Here is a 9,221-nt window from a genome sequence, read left to right as displayed (position 1 = left end):
GTGGGGAGGGTCCCAAGCAGCCCCTTGTAGGCTGAAACACTGACAGCCTGTAAAGGAAAAGTCACAGTTTCCCATGTTTATCTCCTTTAAAGAAAAATCCATTTTTAAAGTTTGTTGATCCATTTTTAAAGTTTGTTTGCAATCCTTTCATATATTCTTGCATCCTACTTTTGGGATGCAACCCACAGACTGACAAACGCTGCTTTAGGGCAGGCGTTGTCACCAGGGTACGCTTACCCCCAGGGGTACTTGAGCAGGCCCTAGGGTGTACACGTGAGTGGGTGGGGATGAAGCACTGCCATGCACCATCCCATGCTGCCGCGCAGGCACTGCCTGCCCAGCTGGATTCAGAAAGCAGGGGAAACTTGCATGTAGCAGCTGTCATCACTATGCATTCAGCCATACATCCCACCCCTGCCTGCTCCGTGTCTGGTCTCTGGGGGTACACTGCTCTGGCTGCATCCAGCCGCTGGGGGTACACTGATCCAAAAAGGTTGAAAACCCCTGCTTTAGGGTATTCACTATTTCCTGTTAGCAAGGTTTTGGAGGAGAGTAAAGGATGTACATAGGCTTGTTTATATCATGGCAGCACCATTTAATAGCAAGGATAGAGCTGCGCCATAATTTCTGGTAGGCCTTATTGTGACTGTTGGGGGCAAACCTGGAGCAAACGTTGTGGCTTTTTCATAGATTTCATAGACATTAGGGCTGGAAGGGACCTCAGGAGATCATTGGGTCTAGCCCCCTGCCCCAGGGGCAGGAAGTCAGCTGGGGTCAAAAGATCCCAGCAAGATAAACGTCCAAATGTCTCTTAAAGGCATCCAGAGTAGGTGCTTGCACTGCCTCTGGTGGCAGGCCTTGGGGGGCTTTTAAAGTATGTCCTTATGTCCAGCCTGAAACTATCCTGGAGGAGTTTGTGACCGCTTGACCTTGTCATCCCTTGGGGTGCTCTGGTGAACAGGCATTCCCTTGGATCCTGATGCACACCCCTTATATACTTATAAGCAGCCACCAGGTGCCCCCTGAGCCTGCGCTTTTCCAGGCTGAAGAGTCCCATGGCTCTCAGCCTCTCATCATAAGGTCTATTCTCCTGCCCTCTGATCTTGCGCATGACTCTCCTCTGAACTCTTTCAGGCTTCTCCACATCCTTTTTAAATTGTGGAGCCTAGAACTGGATGCACTACCAGCTGCAACCTCACCAAGGCCAAGTCCAGCGGGAGGATGATATCCTGGGATTTGCTTGAGAAGCATCTATGGATGTAAGCCAGAGTTTTGCTCGCTTTACCAGTTGCAGCATCACATTGGTGGCTCATATTCATCTTGTGGTCAATCATGACCCCCAAGTCACTTTCAGTCATGGTGCTAGCAAGCGTAACATTGCCAAGCCTATAAGCATGCTGCAGGGTTTTCTTTCCAAGGTGGACTACCTTGCATTTTTTGGTGTTGAATGCCATCAGGTTTTCATCCACCCATTTTCTGTGCCTGCCAAGGTCAGCCATCTTTCCTTGGGTGTGGCCGCTTTACCCCAAAGTTTGGTGTCAATGGCAACCTTGGCGGCAAACTTCTGGGTCTGGACTGCATAAACAGAAATAGATGTGCAGAGCATGGTTAGGCTGTCCTTTACAGCACCAGCTGCTGCAGCACTATAGTCCAACTCTGTGTGTCCTTTTTGAATTTCTTCACATCTCTGTCTTCTCTCATTTTCCATTAAATATTTATATGAATATAGACCATTTATGACAAGTTAGAAGGAAAACCCTTTTTTAGAGACAGCATGGAAAGTAGGTGGGCACCACTTGCCTAGCAAGGGCAACTACTAGAACTAACTAGGGCCTGGTATATGACTGGGAAGAAGGAGGACAATTTGGAGTGGTGATAAGCCATATCTGCCCAATTTTCCAGTTCTGAGCAAAAAAATAGAATTGGAACAAACTAAAATTATGATGCAATAAGATTTAAGGAGCAAAGATAATTTAGGTACCAAATGTCATCTAATTAAGAGAACATATTTGGCATTTAATCAGTATACAAATTGGCTAGTAAATATGTAACTAATTGTGTTGGTTAATAATTTGAATAAGTATATATCTATGTACATATAAAAATGCATAATTTTATAAACTTTGTATTTGTGTATCCTTGCACCTATCCCATACGTTGGCCAGCCTGATCATCTGGCTGGCAGTCAATAAAGCTCATCTGGTTATAAATTACTCTCTGTTCACTTAAAGTGCATTGCAGTAGGACCTAATAACCCCTTTGGAGCAATAATAATGAGAGCATTAATAAGAATGGGATGCCACACCAGTAAGGGACTTTATTTGAAAAAGAAATCTCCACAATATTAAAAAATGGTGGTTTTAGACTATCCACTAGGAAACGGGCTGAAAGTACCATTCAATTTCAAAGACCAAATTTAAGGCCTGCCAATCACCCCCAGTTTAAGTCAGTGAGGAAAAGGTTCAGTCTCTCTAGCAGTAGTCTATAGTGGACAGAACAAAGGTTTGTGACTCAGGAGAAATAGATTTTATTCCTGGACCTGCTACTGGGCAAGTCACCTCACCTTTCTGTGTCTCAGTTTCCCAGTCTCTAAAATAGGAATCATGATACCAACCTCTTTTGAAAAAGTCTTTGGGATGTATTCGTGAAAACAGCTGGAAATCAATGCAGCCTTTCTTGAATTTTGAATTGCAGTAGAACAAAAGTGTTAAAATTTGACTATATTTTCATGCTGTCAAAATATATAAAACGGTTATCATTTAAATTTGTTGCCAATGTTATTTTTTTGTGTATCTTCAAGTGCAACAATTCAGAACCAACCTGGAACAAGGTAACTGAAAATTACAGATAGTCACCACTAGATGGAGTTAATGATTTTCTAAATCAATCTGGAGAGGTACATATAGTATTACACAGACCTGCAAAATGATTATAATCTCTGTTTCGGTTGTTAAGTGGAATGTGATAATTTAAGTAGTTCACCTGTATCTTGTTATGATCACATTATCTGTTCTTCTGTAGACTTTACAATGTTATGAAACTTTTCTTCATGCAAATGTATTATTCAGTTTATTAGAGAACAACATTCCTATGGAATTACTAAACAAACCCATGACCTTCTATGCTGTAGTCTTTTATTCAGTTCTACAGGTTGTTTTCAAGTACAGGAAGTTTATTGTTCACTATACAATTGTATCATTTTTGAAGGAGTATTTTGAATAGAACACTAACAGTTTTTATCTTTCAAAAATTCTGCAGGATTTTCCCATAAGGGTTTGTATAAAACATAAAAATAAAAAGCTAGCCACAATTATTATGTATTACAATATGTTTATATGCAGATCTGAAAAGAAAGTTGTAATTCTGGGGGGGCTCATGATTGTTAATAATTTCCAAGTAAAATGTGTTTAGTTCACAAGTAAAAATATCTTTTATTTAACAGTCAAGGTCTACAGCATTTTGCCTAGATTTTTTTTCTGATTAAGCATTATTAGGAGTAGAAAACTTTACACTTAGAACTTTTGTTCATCTTGTTGATAATGCATTAGCCAAAATAGAACCCAGTTCCTTCTCCTAGAGCTTTGTTTCTAAAATATGAATATTAACAAAAAGCAGTAAGAATTCATTGTTGTCAGATAAGTCATTAGATATGATATGGATTCCTGACCCCTCTCTTCTTCATGTGACAGAGTCCCCTGGACTTCAACCAGGCTCTTTAGTTTAGCAGCATATATCTTATATGTGACCATTGAACATACAGCATATATCTTGTATGTGACCCTTTCCTAGAAGATGTAATTTTAGGCCATGTCTACACAGCATATTTATCATGCTCAGCTGCAGTGCCCTCAAGGACACAACACTGTTTCCATCATATACGTAGAGATACTATTAGATGTAATGCTAGGGGAGAAAAAGAAATTTCCTTTGACTCTTTTACCTATTAGCTTGCTAGTTCTGGGATGACTTAGTTTGACCTTGGGTTTTAGAAGAAAAACAGCTTCACTTCTGGTAAAATGAGTACAATTGCATCAGTTGAAAAAAGATCTCTTTCACTTTTGCAAGCCTCATCCCTACTGCCTAACTCTGTTAGCAAGAGTGGAGGTTTTTGTTAAATTAGATCTTGATCCTGCTATTATTTCAGCTTCTCTATTAAAAATATTAATAAAAACTTCCAATGATATTTTAATGTTTCTGTTTCTAGGATAACTGTTTAATGCTTACAGGACTTTATTTTATACTGTAGCTAGACTATTCATTTATGTGAACATAGCAGAACACAACAATACTGTAAATTAAAGAAAATGTAATTCTGGGGCTTTCTCGTAAAATAACATTTAAAAAAAATGTACATGGGGAGAAATTAATAACTTGAGTATTACCACGAGGAAGATCAACTTTGAGTAAAATACAGCTTGAAGGTCTATTACAGACCACGCTAGCAATATAAAACCACATTTCTATTTGAACAAATCTAATGCAGTACCATTTATGTTTAATTATCTCCAATAAAAAAAGAACCAGAAATATTGAAAATAAAAAAGACATTTAAATGATTCTCTTATTCTTTTGCTTTCCTTAATCTATTATTTTGTTGAAAGAAATGTTACCAAAATGGTAAATAAAATCAGAAAAGAAAAACAAAGATTTTTTTTTTGAGCCTCCAAATCCTATACTTTATTACATAGTCTAAAACCTTAGGTCTATTATCCTTTTAAAATATTCTTATACAATCCAAATGTTCATTTTCAAACCTATTTATAACCAATGAAGTGTATGATTTTTCTATTCAGGTTGCTGAAAGGCAGACTGAGAATTTATCTAAATTCAACTAATTACATTTGGTCAAGTATTGTCCTAGGCACAATTATTCTGCAGACGCTAAATTCATGTTCTTCTAATCAACCATTGCTGCAGGGCCACAGGTTTAAAAATACACAGTCTAATTACATACATACATGCTGATATAGCTAAGACTTTAATAGTTTGTGGTGTCTCTCCACATCTAAACAAATAGAAGGGTTCATGTAACAATTCTAGCCTAAAGAAGTAAAACAAGAACAAACAAAATAAAACATTTTGGAATAAGTAACCTGTGTGTGACTCAATTTTCTAAAGTTTACAACTTTATTTTTAAACCATAGGTAGGCTCAGATAGTCAGTTATATTGTGCATCTGAGGAGAGAGTCATCATTTGGGCTGGTTTGTTTCACCATCCAATTAATTTCTAAATTATACCACATGGAATTGACACGTTGCCTTGATGCATTCATAGCTGTGATCAAGAGCTTTCATGGCTCAGTAACCCCCACCTGTGAAAAAAGCTCTCCTTTGTAAAGCTAGGAGTATGTGGTAGAAGAGACAGGCAGAGTTTTTACACCTCCTCTTGTCAGTCTAGATGATTCAGTAGGCAGGGTGGGCTGTGTGCCCTGTATCAATACAATTACATAATCAGTACCTGTAAGTTAAATCACTCCTCACACCTACTAGTGAAAATATGACAATAAAGCTATTCTCATTTTTTGCACTGAAAGTAATTATATATAGTTTAGAAACTATAGCTTTGAGCATTATTTTTCAATATCTAGAACTTTTTGTTCTCCATAGGCATAAACCCAAAAAAAGAGATTCTAATTTCTGAAGAGGTGCAGTATGTAATTTTTGCAGCAATAAGGCGGTAAAAAAATCATATGGATTTTTTTGTTTAATTAACTGAAGGTCCTATAAAAGTCAGCAGTGTTTCTATATAAATGTGGTCTCTGATTTAAGAACCAGCTGCATTATGCAAATAGTAAAATAGCCATATAAAATAGCTCTTTATAGGGAGCGCCAATTATACTTAAACACATTCAGTAAGAAGATTATTATTCTCGGGGATAAGTAGCACTGCAGCATCATAGTCTTAACTTTAAACTAATTACTGGTACTGTATCCTGGTAATGTTACATAGAGTCTATTGCCCCCAGCTGTATTCAACATAGGCTTTTATAAAAAGTTGTTACCACCTGATTCCTGTGATACTGTCCACATGAAATGAGTTATCAATATGGTAAACAGATGTCCATATCACAAAAACCTCCATCGCAATTAATGGTACCTCTGAATAGGCACCTTTTCTAGCCTACTCTACAATTTCAACCCACTACAACAGTGGTGGCAGCATTAAGTGCTGTGGCTCCCACAGCTACAGCAATTAATGCTTCCATTGTTCTGCCTGTTCCACTCAAATGAATCTCTGGACTTGTGAGGAGTCCTTTTCCTTGCATATAATGCGCACCCCAATTTTGCTCAGCTGGTTTAGGGGGAACAGGTGCAGGTTTATATAGAATAAAATGCAGTACATCCCTTGTATGGGAGGAGCAACAAACAAAGTTCTAGAGTCTGCTTGTGTCCTTTCATTTCATAGCCATGAGATGAAATAATTCCTTTTTCAGTTTTTCATCCTGTAAACTTTCAGGTATGCTGCTCCTTTCACTGCCACAGCTAGGGTTTAATCTTTTGAGAGAAGATTCCTTTCTTTATCAAATGCATCCTTAGTGGCTCAATTCCTTTCAATCTGGATAGCTCTCTCCTATTAAGAAGAAAGGCTGTGGGTCTTCTTTAGAGACTTAAAATAATCTTGGCCTTTTATTCTTGGGCACATTGCAAAGATGAAGGTATTTTCCTTAGGTATTGGCATTTCATATAAAAATGCTGTATTTTCCCTAGGTATTGGCATTTCATATAAAAATACTGATTAAAATTTCAGAAATAACAGATCACTATATTCTATGCTTTCTATTTAATCTGGAGAAGTGATTCTGAACCAGAGTGCCATGACACTCTGCAGTACCTTGAGATCCATTCAGGGGTGCTGTGGAGTACCGTTCAAAGCTAGAACTGTTGGGCATGCAAACCTAATTCGCAAGATAAACCCAGAAATTTCAAATAGGAATCCATAGTGTTAAAAGCATTTTGAACTGTTGTAAGCTTTCTGAATTCCTCACAACAGAAAAAATGCTCTATTATTTTTTCTTTAGTCAAAAATCAAGTCAAAACTAAAAGCTGACATTTTCCAACGAGTGCCTGGGGTTTATTGAGGGGTGCCTTGAGTCTAAAAGGGTTGAGAACCATTGCCTTAAACATTATCAGCTTGTCTATATCAAGGACTAAAGCCCCCCTCCCCCGGATGAGAATCTGCTTTATACTCTGGAGAAGAATCAGAAAAAAAAGGTTGAAAAACATTTCACCTTCCCAGGAGAATGAAAACTACCTTTCCATCAAATTTCTTATCTTGATCTTTAATTATATTTATTTATTTACCTTAAGCAAGGGATGAAGGAGAAAAACTCTTAGGAAAAGCTAGAGCACAACATGTACCTAAAGCCCAAATCCCTTTCTAGGACTGAAATTCCTTGTCCATAATGACTTTTCCCCTTTCATCTTATACCACCAACTCTGGAATGAATAGTAATATGGAGTTTGCTGGCTTAGACAAAGCATACGTGTCTTGTTTACATGCCAGCAGTGTTCCTACTCTATAGAGGCCTTCAGGAGGAGAAACAGTAACTTTGGGAATAGATTGTAAGTCTCAGAGAGGAATTTTGCAAAACTGACCCTTTGTTCTGTGACTCTTCAGTTCATTAGAATTTAAGTTTGTAACAAATAAAATGTGAAAGTGAATGATTCAGGGAATATAATACTCCTTTTTTAAAATTTTAACCTTATAGTTCATTGAAAAAGGCAGGACAGGCTGGCATCTTATTCTAGGTGCAGACATAATGTGCTTTAAGCACACAGAAAGCGCTTTATAGCCATAACAGAACAGTTGTTCACAGCACATAAAGCACCTTAAAAATGGTGGATCCTGCTCTAAGCTAAGATGGATGGATATACTGTACTAACCTAAATTGCTTTCTGTTAGAGCACTTTATTGAATGTCTGTGCCAGCTCCCATAGAGGGTTAACTTAGAGCTTGATCGCCACCATCCCAGGCAGCATTGCATTGGGCTGCCCTAGCTTGGGCAGAGTTCATTTGCTTTGCCTGAGCCTTAGGCTGGCCCTGCCTTCCTGGGTGTACTGCTCTCAGCTCCATGTGAAGCCTGCGGTGTGTGGGGGAAGAGGCTGTTTCTCTCTCTGTGGCTGCCTCAGCCCCAAGTGTGCTGTAGCCTAGCCAGGGGGTGCTGGAGGGGAAGGAGTCTGGTGTCCCCTTCCCATTAGCCGCTGCTGGAGCAGCCCCTCTCCCCTCCCTTGCCACTCCACCAGCTGGAAAATGTGGGGAGATGGGGAAAGGAGCCCCCTGCTATGAAGGTCCCCCACCACTTGCTGACTTAGGGGCCGGGGTGGGGGGAAAACTAGGTCTATGCCATATGGAGGGTCCCTTCCATTCTATCCTGGCTGCAGTTCTCGGTGCAGCAAAAAATTAGAGCACCCCCACACTCCATACTTTTTGCTGGGGGCTCCATTCCAGGCCCCCCAGTCCAAGCAACCTTGCAGCTGGAGCCAGAAGCTGCAGAGCAGGGCTGGTCCAGCTTTGTGCTATGCTGGGTACTGCAGCCAGGGGGGAAGGGAGTCCCCCTGCTGCAAGGACTACCCAACAGCTTTCTGGCTCAGAGCTGCAGGGGTTGGCCCAGATCTGTATGACGTGGGGGCTCACTTCTTCCCCTGCCGCAGTTCCTAGTGCAGCTCTGCTGATGCTGCTGGCTGTCACTGTCAAGAGGCTGGGGCAGGGGGTAAAGAAGCCCCCCACCACAAGGGCCCTCCAGCTGCTTGCTAGCTGGGGTCTGTGGGGGGAGGGCTGGGTCAGGTCCACGTGATGGGGTGGGGGGGCATTCCTCAGTCCTGGCCCCACTTCCTGGCATGGGGAAATGCTGGGCTGGGCTGGGCTGGGCTGCCCCTTCTGCAGGTGCTGGCTGCCACTCTTAAGAGGCTTGGGCCAGGGAAAAGGGAGTCCTTCCCACAGTGGGCACCTACCCCTTCCTCCCCCCCCCAGGATCCCAGTGAGTAAGCTGTAGGGGAACCCTTGCAGTGGGGGTGGGGGCAGGAGCTCCCTTTCCTCCCACCCCAGCCTCTTGACAGTGGCAGCTAGCAGCTGCAGAAGGGGCAATCCTGCTTGGTGTTTCCCTGCACTGGGAACTGGGGCCAGGGGAAAGGGATTCTCCTCACTGCAGGAACCCAGCCCAGGGCCCCCAGAGATCACAGCTATGGGGGGCCATGGTAGGGAGGCTCCAATTCCTGTGCCC

The sequence above is a fragment of the Crocodylus porosus genome, unplaced genomic scaffold, assembly GCF_001723895.1.
Source record: "Crocodylus porosus isolate Cpor-Errol unplaced genomic scaffold, CroPor_comp1, whole genome shotgun sequence".
NCBI classification, from domain to species: Eukaryota; Metazoa; Chordata; order Crocodylia; family Crocodylidae; genus Crocodylus; species Crocodylus porosus.
This window is presented reverse-complemented; position numbering follows the sequence as displayed.